A 15,060-nucleotide genomic window follows, 5' to 3' on the forward strand; every position below is an offset into this window, starting at 1 on the left:
AGGCCACTCTATTTCAGACCCCCGGCATTTAATGGGTAAAGTTATAAGAGAAATGAACAAGATGTAGAATGATTTTTAAACGAGTAAAATGGCTCCATAGTCGTAGGACTACCAATTTGCTACCAAGCCCCGCCTGTCTGTAAGGCATACTCTGCAAGGCCCAATAGAGGAACATTGCATATCCTGGTGTTATGTTAAGTCATTTTACCCCTTAAGTATTCTGTAATATGTTGGCTTCTGATGAACGCATTCAGACGACTCTGAAAAGTTTCCCGTGCCGGGAATCGAACCCGGGCCTCGCGGGTGAGAGCCGCGTATCCTAGCCACTAGACCACACGGGAGTTCAATTATAGTTATACTTTTGATTCTTTTTCATCATGTATGTGTACAGCAATCTTCCATTTTCATACTAGGTTTGGTGCAACGTTCTCAATCATTATATTAAGTACTCTTCATTCACAAAAAAAAATAACATAATATCTAGAAGAGCGTGTGAGATACAAGTAAATCGAATGTCAGGTTTGCTTACCTTTCGTCCCTCGCAGATAGATACTTTCCCCCATTTATGTATGATCCTGTTTCAGACGTAAATTATAGCTTCAGGATAAATGGATACCTACGTCACCTCCAATTCGCCCAGCAATTCGCCCAGCAGTATGGGAATACTGGATCACGGAGGAAACGTAATCTGTATGTAGAGAATGTGGAGAATGACCTGGATCACGGAGGAAACGCAATCTGTATGTAGAGAATGTGGAGAATGACCTGAATCACGGAGGAAACTAATGTGGACTGGTGTAAGACCTTTTGTTCCATCATTATGGGAAGCTCCATCGCCAGAGGAGAGATAATACAAGGTGTGTAAATATTTGTACTAATCTTTTTCACCTCTAACCTGTTAATGTGTCATATCTGGAAAAGATCATAGTCTACATAGATTTCCGTATGTGTCCTTATTTTTCATATCCTTATATCTCATTCTATATTCCCCAGATATGATAGATATGATATGTCTGGGGAAAGATGAAAGAAGTTCACGGCAGGAAATAGAACATGCAAAAAGGAAATGGGAAATAATTCGGGTGAAACTTGAACTTGTAAATAAGCATGTTGCCTCTATCCCGGAAAAAAAAATTGTTAGGGTTTATAGAAAATAACGGGGATTAGACGAGGTTTTCATAAATGTGAATTGTTCTTGATTGTATGAGTTTCCCCAATATTTGCCTCCCTTTTCTACATATTACTGGCAACTGATTAGCTATCAGCTAATCAGTTCATACAAGGCAAGAACGTATTGCAGTAATCAAACACATATTATTTATCAATGAACGTGGCTCAAATTATTCTAAATATAAAGCTAAAAAGTCTTAAGCTGCAATACTACGCATAATAATAGTCAAACGGAAATGACACGGACGCATAGAAAACGGTCTTCTCTAATTCCGTAACACGCACATGCAATAATGAAACCTTGTATATTCACGTATCTCTGCTGTTTCACGTCAAAGTTGTGTGTGAGAATTCATCAGTATATATTCAAATAAGTCGTGAGATTTTCAATAAACATAAAGCTCAATAGGGAAAAATTGAGAATTCCAGGGTTCCCAGACAGGCGATGTTGGGTGAGTATACCAAGTTTGTGTAATATATTAATAATAAAAAAAAACTTTCACTGTTACGTCTCAAGTTGCAATGACAGCAAAAAAGGAACCAAGATCCTGAAAAAGCTGGATATGATTGAAATGTATAATAAATCAACACTCATCTGTAACTAAGGTACCTATAAGAAAATACGAGAAAAAAATAAAAGTGTCTTAGGGGATGAGGTGAACCTTAAGTTATAATCAAGTTTTAGGACTGCTTCTTGTGCTTAGTAATTATCATGACTCATATTCAAATGACACATGATTCAAACTAAAATCTGAAGTCACACATACATATATATCTAGGATTTTTATCATCAAAGGTTGCATTACTTATTATTTTGTTTTAAGTTGACCTTAATTTACTACAGATCATCTTGCAATGATTATTATCATGAAACTTTCTATTGTTTGTTTGTGAACAAGGTCTAAATATTGGAAAAGCACTTTAAAAATACCTGGCAAATGTTTCGCCTCTCAAACTTGTAGATCCTATCTCGGGTATCAAGTGACTCCAAAATCACAAAAATGTTGTAAATTACGCATACAGAATTAAATTTGCTTTGTTCCTCCTACTCAAATGTTTGTTGCAGAAGGTCGGTGTTTCTTGACGGGAGAAATACAGATCATTACACACCACGGTGACTTTCTCGCTCGCATCTTGTCTACAAGTTATACCTGCAAAGTCATGCAATTTGATCATAATGACTAATTTATGTTCAGATATCGGAGAAAACGTGGTATACCTGTGCTCCTCCAAGATATAGACTCGTTTTTCCCTTCTGAACAGCCACCATCGCCTGCTGTTCACTTCAACTGATCAACTGGCAAGGCCCTGTCAAGGCAAAACAGCCTTACCAACTTCTTGGAGAAAGCAGATGTTTCGAGCAGGGTTTAGCAAACCCGTTTAAACTGTACGAATGCTAGAAAATAGCTTACTGCATTAGAGATACGTGGCGGAGGTGCTTCAGGCCTAGTATGGAAATGTTTGTCATGAATGTTGGCTGGTTGTGTCATCGAGATTAAGAATAAATAAATAAAATAAATGCTTTCACAAGGAATTTTCTTGAAGCACATGGCATCTTTGCGAGATTAAGAGACGATCCTTTTATGTTCATAAGACAAAAAGAATGCACTTGAGTTATTAAAACCAATATATATGCCTATAAATATTCATTTATATGACATATATAAATATATATGTACATATATACAAATATATAAATATATATACATATATATGTACATATATAAGTAGATGTGAATATATATATATACTTATATATACATATATATATACATACATACATATATATATATACAAATACTTATATATACACATACATACGCGCGCCTGTTCACGCGCACATGTTTATAACTTCATTTTCACATTTTATTTAGAGTTTACATTCCTTCTCGTAGAATCTATTTGCTATCTTTATGAGTGCAACCGTTTTTGACACACGTATTGTGTCAATTTAAACCCATAGAACACGAAAATATTGTAAAATATGTTTGTTTGTTTTTTCTCTATGCATTTTTTCAAAGTAGGTATTTGTGTACCATGTCATAATTTACTCGCCATATGTAAACAGTTGCAAAATAAATCGTATGAAGGCCCGTTTCTGAAACACACACACACACACACACACACACACACACACACACACACACACACACACACACACACACACACACACACACACACACACACACACATATATGAATATGCAAATGTGTATCTACATGTAAGTCACGAAAGGTAATCAAAGCTGATATTCGACTTGCTTGTATCCCACATACTCTCCTTGAAAATTTTTTTGTGACTGAGGAGCACATATTGTAATGATTGAGGAAGTTGCACGAAAATCTACTTTTTTTTGTACATACAGATGAGGAAAAGTAATCAAGAGCATTGTATACTATAACTCCCGTGTGGTCTAGTGGCTAGGATACGCGGCTCTCACCCGCGAGGCCCGGGTTCGATTCCCGGCACGGGAAGATTTTCCGACGCATAGAGCAACTGCCAGCACATTTGCAATATGGTTACATACCTATGCATTTAGGAGTAGAATGACCTAGCGCAGCATTAGGTAATGTAGTGTATTCTTATTTTGCAACATAACTACAATACAGACCTTTTAGTACATGATGTTATTGATAATACTAACCGACTGCCGAACGGGCGAGTTGGCAAAGAAACGGGCAGCAAAAAAGGCGTGTTATTACAACGCTACCTACTCGTCGCGGTTCTTTTACATGAAAATTTTTTAGAGATCCTTTTATGTATATTTCACTTGTAATTTTAACTGTTTAATTGTATTCATATGTTGGCAATAATTATACTCATTAATAGGCACTCTGGTTAATCATTATAACTCCCTTAGTTATACTTTCCACTGCTTTTTATCCAAAAGTCTTAACTTAAATTATTCATGACTTATTCATCCATTTTCATTTATATTTCTGATGTTTTGAATGCCTGTTCTTCTTGCCATTTAAGAATCGGGTCGTCGGGCGTGTCCCTCAGACTGGCGACCCAAAACATCAAGGGGGAGGAGCTGGCTGTGCTGGGTGCCACCGCTGCCGCAACCCGTTCGATTGCGATGATGTGAGCCTTGACTTCGGATTAGGATTCTGTAACTTATTTACTAACCATGCCGACGTCTGTACCTCAGTTAAAATTCAAATCTTCTACTTGCCTTACAGTTCTGTATAAATTCATACACTCATGATATGCAAGTAATCACTGATTGCTAACTCAAATCAACGTCTACATCGTGGTTCTTGCATCGTATTCTTGTTATCTGAGGTAATAGTGGTAATTCCGGTCCTCAGGTCAAGGAGAAAGCAAGGATCTGCCACACAGTAATAAGTTAAGGCAAAATTACGTCTGAAAAGAGAGAGAATTAGAGTATCCGGTTGCAAATCTCAGGAAAATACAAGGCGAGGGACCGCGACCTCCTAAAAAGAACTTCAAAAAGAAAACCTAAGAACGAAATAATAAATAAACAAATCTGAAATCTGAAAAAAAAAACTTAGACCACCGTAACTTATAATGAAACATTTATAGCTAAGTAAATATAACAGAAAAATAAAGAAAATGACTACCTTATAAACAAGAGCTACATACCCTACATAGAAAAAAAATATCGCAGTTACAAAATGTAGTTCCACGGGCTATTCGGGAACAGTTTGTCGTGCGGGCGATGTAAGTCTCGCTTATGAACCCCACGTTGATCAGATATATCCCTGTGAGTCTGTTGCAAGTACAATAGACTTGCATTGTTTTCGGTGAAGGGAGATTATACTCCCTACGTCCACCAACACTGTCGTGTATGTAGGGATGACCATATTGCCGAAATCAGCATCGTCTCGGCTTATTAGGTAAAGGTACCAGCTGAATAAAATGCAATATTTGGTCCACAATGACCAAGATAGCGATTCCCACTAGAAGAGTTCTGTAAATTCACTGTGTAATTTAACAGTGCAGAATTGGCATACCGTAAATTTCCGATTGAATATAAGCAGGGTTCAAAAAATTATGTTCCCGACATGCTCTCACGTGATGTTGAACTTGTTTCTCTTTCTTCACCATATGCATATGCAATGAGGTAGTTAAGGGAACCTTCGTTGCATTCATTTGCATTTTTAACGGAGTCCCACCAGCGTCCACCATTGCAATAGGATGAATTTGAAATATGTGAAGTCCTGTATAGAATTAGGCAGCTTCGTGTAGAACAGCTCGTGGTACCTTGGACTCTCTCGCAATGATGCAAAAAAAGTGCACATATACCACCCGTTGCGTTACATTACGGTACCTACCATTCTTTTAACGTGATCTTTTCTACTGGGGAGATCTAGTGCAAGGCTAGTGGAATTACACCTTTTAGTAGGAATTGGTATGCCTTGGTAGTTGTTGCCACGCGTTTTCTTCAGCTTGTACTTTTACCTAATGGTGGAACAGACAAGTAAAAGTTCTCATTGTTAATTTTATTACTCTGGTCCACTACAGCTTCTTCAGACTGATTGAGGTGTCGAATTTAAATACAGACTTTTTCGTAGTGTTAGCGAGTACCTGACATATTACAACAGCCACGGGCAAATGGTCTTGTAGAAAAGACAAACCGTGTTATAAAGGCTGCCATTGCAACATTAGTGGAAAGCCAGACTCTAAACTGGAATCGTTAAACACCACAGGTCCGTTTTGCAATAAACCACAGAACTATCAGAGACCAGCCCCTGTAATTGTTGATAGGGCAACTAGGTCGTTTTACGGTTGGTTTGAGCAAGTTGCGTGAGGCTTTGTTACAAGAGAAGCAGCACAAGAAGTATCCTGCAAGGTCTGGTAGGCATCGTTACCTGAGGATACCCTGTTACAGGCTGGAACCCTGGTCCACTGATCGTACTTAAGGGCCCCGTGTTCCCTTGTTTTCAGAACTCAAACTGCCACGCGGACCAGCTGCGACCATTTAGGCTTGAGGAGGAGCTGACTTTTCCAGTCTTATCACCCGTACCATGATCCTATCAACGAGGGCCCGTGGTTACCTGACGACGTGGATGCGACGATGTTGCTTCCGGCGTTACGTCCATTCCAGACAGAGCCAGTCGTGGTAGACGTAGGTGGGTACAGGATAATACTCCTTCACCGAAAAAAAAATCGTATTTATTGCGTATATAAGAAACCCACGGGTATACGCGGCTCATGAGCGAGATTATCGACGTCCGCACCACCATCTGCCCGATCTGCCCATGATCTACCAAGGCATCGCGGGAGCACCCCTTCGGTAAATATTTTCTTTGTATTTTTTTTTTTTTTTTTTTTTTTTTTGTAATTGGAATATGTTTAATTTTTTTAAACTTCAGTTATATTAATTTGTTTGTAGGTATAAGTAGCTTTTATTTGTAACATACTTTTAGTTTCTCTATTTAAATGGTATATCAAAGTCTTTTAATTCATTATAAGGTACAGCATTTAAGTATAGTTTTAAAATTTTGATTTCCTTAGCTTAAGGTTTTACTTTTAGGTCGCTTAATTTTAAGTTTCTATTTAAAAGTTTCTCGAGTTTTAGTTGTAGATGTATGTCAGTTTTTCTATCACTACGGCTTGTGTAATTCTAAATTTCTTTTTCTTCGCTTTTTCTTTTTAAGCTCCATTTAGGTGGTCGCTGTCCCTCGCCTTGTATAATCCGTGCACTCGCCTGCTGTCCCATGTAAAGGTTCGATATACCAATCCTCTCTGTTTTTTTCCAGGAGTGATTTTGTAGGCAGCTCCTCGGATCCCCTTGACCAGAGTCCCCCCAGCACAGCCAGCAGCCTCAACCAGTCAGAGGTCGGCACACGCCCAGTGATCCGGGGACTTGGCATAAGGAGGCCTTCCGACTTGGCCCGCCATCTTTCGGAGACTCTCGCTCGGGCGTGTCAGCCGCTCGATGGGCGAGGGAGGAGTTGTCGTGGACGTGAAGGAGCCCATAATTAGTTACGAGAATTAAGACCAGGCGAAACCATTCCCTTAAGACCAGGCGAGTCTCCGCTTACAGCCCCAGCTCGGCACCACCCGCGGGCGTGCTTGGCAGCCATCTTGTGCTGCCCTCTTCATCCCTGGAATCTTTCATTTTCTGTTCTTTTTACCTTTAATATTTGAAAGTTATTACGGACTCAATTTGTTTATTTCTTTTACTCATTAACTGAAATATCTACACTTTTGAATATCAATTTATTTCATTTAAAACATTTTGCAGACAAGACAAAGGAATAAAAAGTATATTGTTCCCGCCAATCTCTCATTTGGTTCGTTTTGTCTGTTGAATTAATATTGCGGATCGCAGAGCGCCGGACCTCGCTAGACGTCTCCTTAGTGTTTGAAAGTTCTACGGGCCGAAGAGTATATTTTCATTGTCTATTAGAGGCCAGATAGGATGTGATATCTGTGTTGTAAATTTTGGGAATATACAGATTACGGACCTCAGGTTTTTCTTGGGTGTTTTCGTTTCGTTTTATCCTCGGTTTCGTTTTATTCAGGTTATTTAGTTTTATTTACAAAGGGAAAGAAGTAAAGGCATTTTAAAAAGAAACGTACAAGTGAGAATAACTCATACTTTAAATTAAGTGTAGTGAATTACCTCTGGCATCAGGCGGGTCACCCCGCAAGCTTCCGGGCCGCCTGTTCCCCTGACGCTACGAATCTGTATAGGAACTTTACGGAGAGAGGAGAGAGGCTTTTTATCTTGGTGACAGACCATTTGGATTTTTAGCTGGCTGACTGGTGCTTTTCGTGCTGTGGCGGGTTGCCTTTGTTGTTTCAAGTAAGTGTATGGTGTGTTATCTTGTGAATTGGTTATGTTCGAAAGATTTGCGCGTAATAAATGTATATTATGGATGCTCTTTTTCATGTTGCCTTTTTAGTCAGCCATTGATGTCATTTTATTGTTCTTTTTTATTGTGACTACGGGATCACTTTCAAACCACCCGAGAGTCATCCTCAAAATACGCCAAACCCACATGTGCATTACCTGTAGTTGGATAACACGCTACCAAACAAACATCTCTAACTCTACTGAGTTATTTATCCACTACATTAAGAACTATGAATAGCGAAGTGGCAACTATCAATGAAATTTAAAGGGTTGTAAGTGAAATGTACAAGATGATTTTTAAACATGTAAAATGGCTTCAGAGTCGTAGGATATGCTACAATAACACGCTTTGCAACCAACCACATAAACAGCCCGCCTGACCGGAAGTCATACTCTGCAAGACCCACGTAGTCATGTTGCAAAATAGAGGTATATTGCATTACCTGATATTAAGTCATTTTACCCCAGAAAATATTCTGTAATTTGTTGGCTTCTGATGGACGTAAATAGACGAGTGTGAAAACCTTCCCGTGCCGGGAATCGAACCCGGGCCTCGCGGGTGAGAGCCGCGTATCCTAGCCACTAGACCACACGGGAGTTACCTTTAGAATACCTTTGATTACTTTTCGTCATTTATATGTACACCAATCTTTAATTTTTATCACACATTTTGGTGCGACTTCTTCAATCATTATATTGTGTGCTCATCATTTACAAAGATCATTTGATGTCTATGACATTATATGTGGGATAGTAGTAAGTGGAATATCAACTTTGATTACCTTTTTGTCCTTTGCAGATAAACCTTCCCACATTTATATCTATCCGGTTTCAGACGCAAATTATGGCTTCAGGATAAATTAATACTCACGTCACCACCAAGGTCGCCTCCAATGCGCCCAGCGAATCTGGATTATTGGGGAAACGTAATCTGGACTGATGTAAGACCTTCACACACGCGAAGCTCCATCGCTAGAGGAGAGATAACACAAGGTGTGTAAATATTAATCTAACTCTATCTATCTAACTCTATCTTGTTAGTGTACGATATATAGAAAAAAAACAATGTCTATATAGATTATTTCCGTATGTGTTCTTATATTTCGTATTCTAATAACCTCTCATTCTACATTCCAGATATGATAGACAAAATACCTGCGAAACTGCAAGAATTGGTCACGTGACTTGCAATATGTGGGGATGGATCTTCCTGCGAACTCGCCAAAATTGAGCGAAGATTCAGTTCGGAGAAATATATAAAGCGTCTTTATATTCTCTATTATTGCCACTGCGACTTTACGTTCAGGGAATGTTCAGTAATGGAGGATAACGTAGCATATTTTCTCTTAAATGACACAATGTTTGGTTCCGGCGAAAAGAAGTGTCACTTCATTAATTCGATCAGCTGCTACTAGATAATCCACCATCATATATTTTGTATTTTGAAAAAAAAAATGGACACAAAATTCTATTTTGTTTTTATTGATATTTGTTTCCTATAGTTAAACTTTACCTTATTTTTTTCACCAATTCATGTTAATCTGTCTTAATCTTACATTGTTTGATTTTAATTGTAGGTACCTTAGTTGCGGATGAAAATCTTTCCTGTACTTTTCAAATATATATTTTTTTCAAACCGGTACTTTTGGAACCAAGAGACACAACATACTTTTGCCAGTATCGCGAGTGACTATGATGATTTTCTTTTTCTTTTTTTAAAGACGCGAGTGCCCTATTCAAGGCAATGGTTAAAGGAGAGAGCATGTGCCAGTTTTATATCACTAATGTGATACGTGTTTATTTTTATTCAATTATTATTTGTGATACTGAGGAGTTTGTTTTATTTTTCCAAAAGTGAAGCTGTTCACTGATTTTACTTGTGGAATATAAAAAGGTTGGTTTTATTTTACCATTATGATAATGACTTCGTTACACTATTCTTGTCAGATTTCTTAAGTTGATGTTTTCTCAATACTAATGGTACATTACATTACGGATGTATTACTTATGGTTACCATTTTCATGTAAAGCACACCCAAACTGCTCTCCCACCTTAAATTTTAGTCAAGTAATGAAAGTACTCATAAACGACAACCTTGTAAATTTAACGTGGAATATAATTAGTTATTACCGTAAAGTACCATTGACCGCAACGGTAGATTTTTTTTTTCAGTTGTATATTTGCAGGGTCCTTCCGCCACCTGCAATTCCTGGAAAACCTGAAATTCCAGCGTTTTTATTTACCAGGTGTGGAAAATCTTGAAAAGGAATCAGAAAAAAAAACCTGGAAAAGCCATAATGCTTAATGTTAAGGTTTTAATGCTCCTGAAGACCTAGAACCTTTTTTCATCTCAAGTGAACAATAAACAACAAACAATACATGTTTAGGTTCTAGAGGTTCACTGTAGAGACAGGTTGTTTTGCAAGCACTCTTGATTACAAAATGAAAAAATGGTTATTGTATTTGATTATAAATGATCAAGTGTATTCATAAAAGATACCTTTGTGACATAATATTTTGCATAATTTCATGCAAAAAATTAATATTACCTTATAGTTTTGATATTTGATATTTGTATTCAGGTTCAGTATATGATGACCATGAAAACTTCATTTCAGTACTTCTTTGCATATGTTAAGTGTTTGAGACTTTCAGATGTTACAGGATCTAGTATATATGTATATAGTATATTTTCAGAACTGCAAATGTAAATTACAGTAAGTAATATTTTGGCTGTCTCTATATTCACTGTTACTCTAGTTCTATCATCTATTTCAATAGTTTAGTGTTTGAAGACAAATACTGATGAGAGTTTATTGCAAAGTATTGCTTGAAAGTAGAAATAAATTTTATGAGAAATGTTCTCAAAGCTGGTATCATCCAGTTTCACCTTATATTGTATAACTCTTAAAAAGTGTTTTTTTTATACATATATACTTGAAGAATAATTTCTGGACCTGGAAAAGTCCTTGAATTTCAGATTCAAATAAGGGGAGGGACCCTGTACTTGGTATATCCAAGAAACATAGTGCCATTTAAAATAATAATATTTACTGTCATTTGATATTCCAAAGATTTTACCATTAAAACCAGTCTCACTCCAACTACCGTGCCAATTTTTTTTTATCTTGCTGAGGGGTGGAAACGAGTGTGTAGATATACCTCCCCCCCTATTTGTACATTGTTTAGGGCCGATACAGTTAAGTCTTTGCAGCAGTGAGATGTGTATGCAGGACTAGGAATTAGGCCACATATGTGAAGGCCCTCAGGAATCTAGCCTTCGGAAACTTCATTGAGCTCAACTAAGGAGTAAAAAAAAGGAAAAAAAGAATATTTAACTTCATGAAGTAAATACTTAAAAATATCCAAAAAAGAGAACACAAATATACTACCGTAAATCTTTCTTCGGATCACAAAGAATCAGTATTTTCTCTTTCACTTTCACATGAAATTCTCAGTTTCTTCTTCTTCTTCTTCTTCTTCTGACGAGTTTATATTAAAATCCCGTTTTACAGTTACAATTGCTCACTCCTATCATGGGTCAGATGTATTACCATTGTTACCACAGCTCGAGATTTCCCACAGGTGACATATATGGTGATATGAGTCGTGCGTATTTCTCAACTTAACCTTCACAATTATGTTCAGGGTGATTGAGATGGGAGAACTTTCCTGCTTCACTCAATTCTTTTTTGAAAAGATATATTACAACTCTATATAGTGAATAAAATGGGTCGGACCTCTCACGGAGAAGCTGTACTTAATTACTCGTGTTCAAAAGCATATATCGTTGTTATAGTTCTGTATGTGTTTTAAGCTTAATTTATGTAGTTTAAAAAAATGCTGATAGTGTAACTGGTCAAGGAATTTTGTCAGGCAGGTTAAACCGATTTGAACTTTGAAATTTGAATAGAACTACAGCTCTTATACTTGAGTCAAGGTTCTTGTGAATTTAAAGAAAAAGAAAGAAAGACTTTGGTGGACTAGTTAAGGCCTTTTCGTTGTATTGATTCTTCAATACAATAGTCTTGTACTCTGTTTATAAGTAATGCAGGTGTTAAAAGACCGTATCTAGGAGGATCATTTTGTGTCAGGGAAAGGCTAAATCTCTATTGTACGAGACTGAGATCGTAAAATTAATTATTTTCAGTCATCCCAATAACTGCTACAGGACCGCATGTCATTTTGCTTTTTACTCCCATTTTGGAATTATCAAGAATATTTCTAAATGAGCTGGTTTATAGACAAAAGCATTTTACAAATGCCTTGGTATATCCGTATACGGTGTATTTTTTCCGGGATCTAAATTACTTTGTTTTATACTGACCTTAATAAAAATATAATATATGAACTGGCATTTGATAAATATCTATTTCAGGGTAATGATGGTCTGTGGATTGTTGCGTTTTGATTAAATAAATGAAGGAAAATATGCAAGATAAAATATATAGATAAATGTATACGAATTCCCATGGGAAAAAAATGTAAGTATCAGTAAATGAAATGGATTTTTAAAAATCCTAACAGATGAAGAAATGCAACCATTATTGTTTAGTGCACAAGAGACGATGACTTGGTTCATGAGTCAAAAAAAAAATGGATCACGATTACAATCCTTTGAGGAGATTCAATAAAATATCTCCCGTGTGGTCTAGTGGCTAGGATACGCGGCTCTCACCCGCGAGGCCCGGGTTCGATTCCCGGCACGGGAAGCTTTTCTGGATGCCAACCTACCGTAGAATCACGCTGCATGCCCACTTTGACCGAACAGAAAACAAGGAATCCATGTGCTAAACCCAGGAGGAGTAACTTGTAGCATTTGCTAAAAAGCAAAATTAATAGTAACATAAGATGTTACTATTAATTTTGCTTTTGCAGTATGTTGTAAGGCCGCGTGGCCAATGGTTAGAGCGTAACAACTCAATGTCACAAAGGCAATTGATCGAGGGATTCGAGTCACCGGTGCGCAGTTGTTCCTTGAAGGAAATTACTCGATTGCCATAACTAGACTGTTGCCAAGCCAGACCCAAGTTAGTGATGTCAAGCCCGGATAAATTAGAGAGAATGATTACCAATAAAGGTACGACGGCACTCCGTGGAAGGAACTGAGGACCTCTAATTCACACGTACTCACTCAAGAGCCATCACAACATGAAATACTATTTAAGTATCATCGTGTGACCACGGCGGCTAGACATGAACTACCGTTAAAAGAAGAAGAAGTATGTTGTAACATGACGGAATTATACTTTATTGTGGGATTTAATGTGTGTGTGTGTGTGTGTGTGTGTGTACATATACAAATATATACATAAATAAAAGTATATATACATGTAGATATAAATAAATAAACAGATAAATAAAAAATATATATATACATATATATATATATATATATATATATATATATATATATATATGTATATATATATATATATATATATATATATATGTATATATATATATACAGGACTTTATAGATTAACATTTATTTATAGATGTAAATGCATATAGTCACCCAGATATATATGCAGATAGATATAAGCTAACGTAGTCTACGGTCTGTTTTAGCCAAGTTTCAACACTTCTGGAATTCAGAGCTAAGTATACTTAGTGCTACATGACCTTCACGTCTAACACATTTATTTGTCTTATCTATTAACCGTTGACCATGAACTACGTATATGAATGGTACACAGACTGAGTGCAGGGTGCACTACTGCATTAAAATTGCTGGAGGGTTTATGAATGGTCTGGCACTGCGTAAACTGAGCTTACATGAATACTCATAGCCACGGGATTTTTGTGAAATCAAGGCGACTCCCAGAGTGTTTTCCTGTGACCTGAACACACACCAAAGTACGGGAAGTACTGTAAATGACGGAACAAACGATTATCGCGCAAAAGAACGGATTGCAATAATCTATCAACATGTGGTCATATAGGTGAAGTCCGGCTTAAGGTTGCCCGAATCTGCACTGTATATTACAAGTGACTGTTTAATTATTGAAACTGTTTTTTTTTACCGGATGTCAGTTCAGTTTTTAAAACATTACGACCAACTTCTCAACCATCATTATCTGAATACATGAAACATCTGAAAGTGAACACGATTACATGATTTCTTGCAATCGAAAAGGAGTGTTGTTGCAGAAGTTAAATATGCAATGATAGCGTCACTGTATGGCACATATACTTTAATGATAATCATCAGTAGCAGATTCATGATGGGATGGCCCCTTGTTAGCGTAATTAATAGCGCCCACACAACAGGGCATTACACGATATACAGAAATCTCTCAATTATTGTTAATCCGGTTATGCTAAGATTGGCAATCAAATGTCTGAAAAAAAATGCACATACGGATTCCTTCTACTTTTTCAAGTATATGAGTTTTTTTCTGTAGCCGTGAGAGCCTGGATCACCGACTTACTAATGTCAAGTCCGCCCAAGAGTGTTCGCAAAACGCCTCATTAATGCTGAATATCCACACTGGAATTCGCCTCCTCCACAGACCCTAAATTTGGTTGGCATCATTATTTATAGCTATTCATTAATTTTCTTTCGATCTGCTTTATTAGAATTGGCTTTATTATTATATGATGCGACAACAAATCAAATAAATGACATATCAATACTAGTTTTTGGATTCGATGTGAAAGCATGAAATATCCAACGCAGATTGACTGCCAGTAATTCATGTAAATTTCGATATGACATTTATCACCGTCTCTATGCGTCCCAAATAATTCGACAAAAGAGAGTGAAATATTTTTTTTATTTCCCCATGTAAAATTTTAGAGTAATTTATTCCATTTTACATTTTAGAGAAAATATTAGTTAATATTGATCACAAGCTGCACGATTTATAAAATATATTATAGCTTTAAATATCTTTGCACGTGCAATAAAGAAATAATTGTATAATCATCTTTTCATCAAAGTTATTGAGGGAAGCACTCACAGACACCCCCCCCCCCTGTATATTTTAGATTCCCCATTCTAAGACATGTCTTAAAGGGCCGGGATACCGAAAACTACCCGTCCGTTATAAGGCCG

General features: G+C 37.0%; 4 non-coding genes across 4 annotated transcripts; 2 read left to right on the forward strand and 2 right to left on the reverse strand.

Moving 5' to 3' along the window:
* Positions 1 to 269: 269 nt before the first annotated feature.
* On the reverse strand, positions 270 to 341 carry Trnae-cuc. Its single transcript has one exon. It is a non-coding gene; the product is annotated as a tRNA-Glu (tRNA).
* A 3,231-nt stretch (positions 342 to 3,572) lies between these two features.
* Trnae-cuc lies at positions 3,573 to 3,644 on the forward strand. Its single transcript has one exon. It is a non-coding gene; the product is annotated as a tRNA-Glu (tRNA).
* A 4,880-nt stretch (positions 3,645 to 8,524) lies between these two features.
* Trnae-cuc lies at positions 8,525 to 8,596 on the reverse strand. The gene has a single exon. It is a non-coding gene; the product is annotated as a tRNA-Glu (tRNA).
* A 4,044-nt stretch (positions 8,597 to 12,640) lies between these two features.
* Trnae-cuc lies at positions 12,641 to 12,712 on the forward strand. The gene has a single exon. It is a non-coding gene; the product is annotated as a tRNA-Glu (tRNA).
* The last annotated feature ends 2,348 nt before the right edge of the window (positions 12,713 to 15,060 follow it).

The sequence above is a fragment of the Penaeus monodon genome, chromosome 36 (assembly GCF_015228065.2).
Source record: "Penaeus monodon isolate SGIC_2016 chromosome 36, NSTDA_Pmon_1, whole genome shotgun sequence".
NCBI lineage: Eukaryota > Metazoa > Arthropoda > Malacostraca > Decapoda > Penaeidae > Penaeus > Penaeus monodon.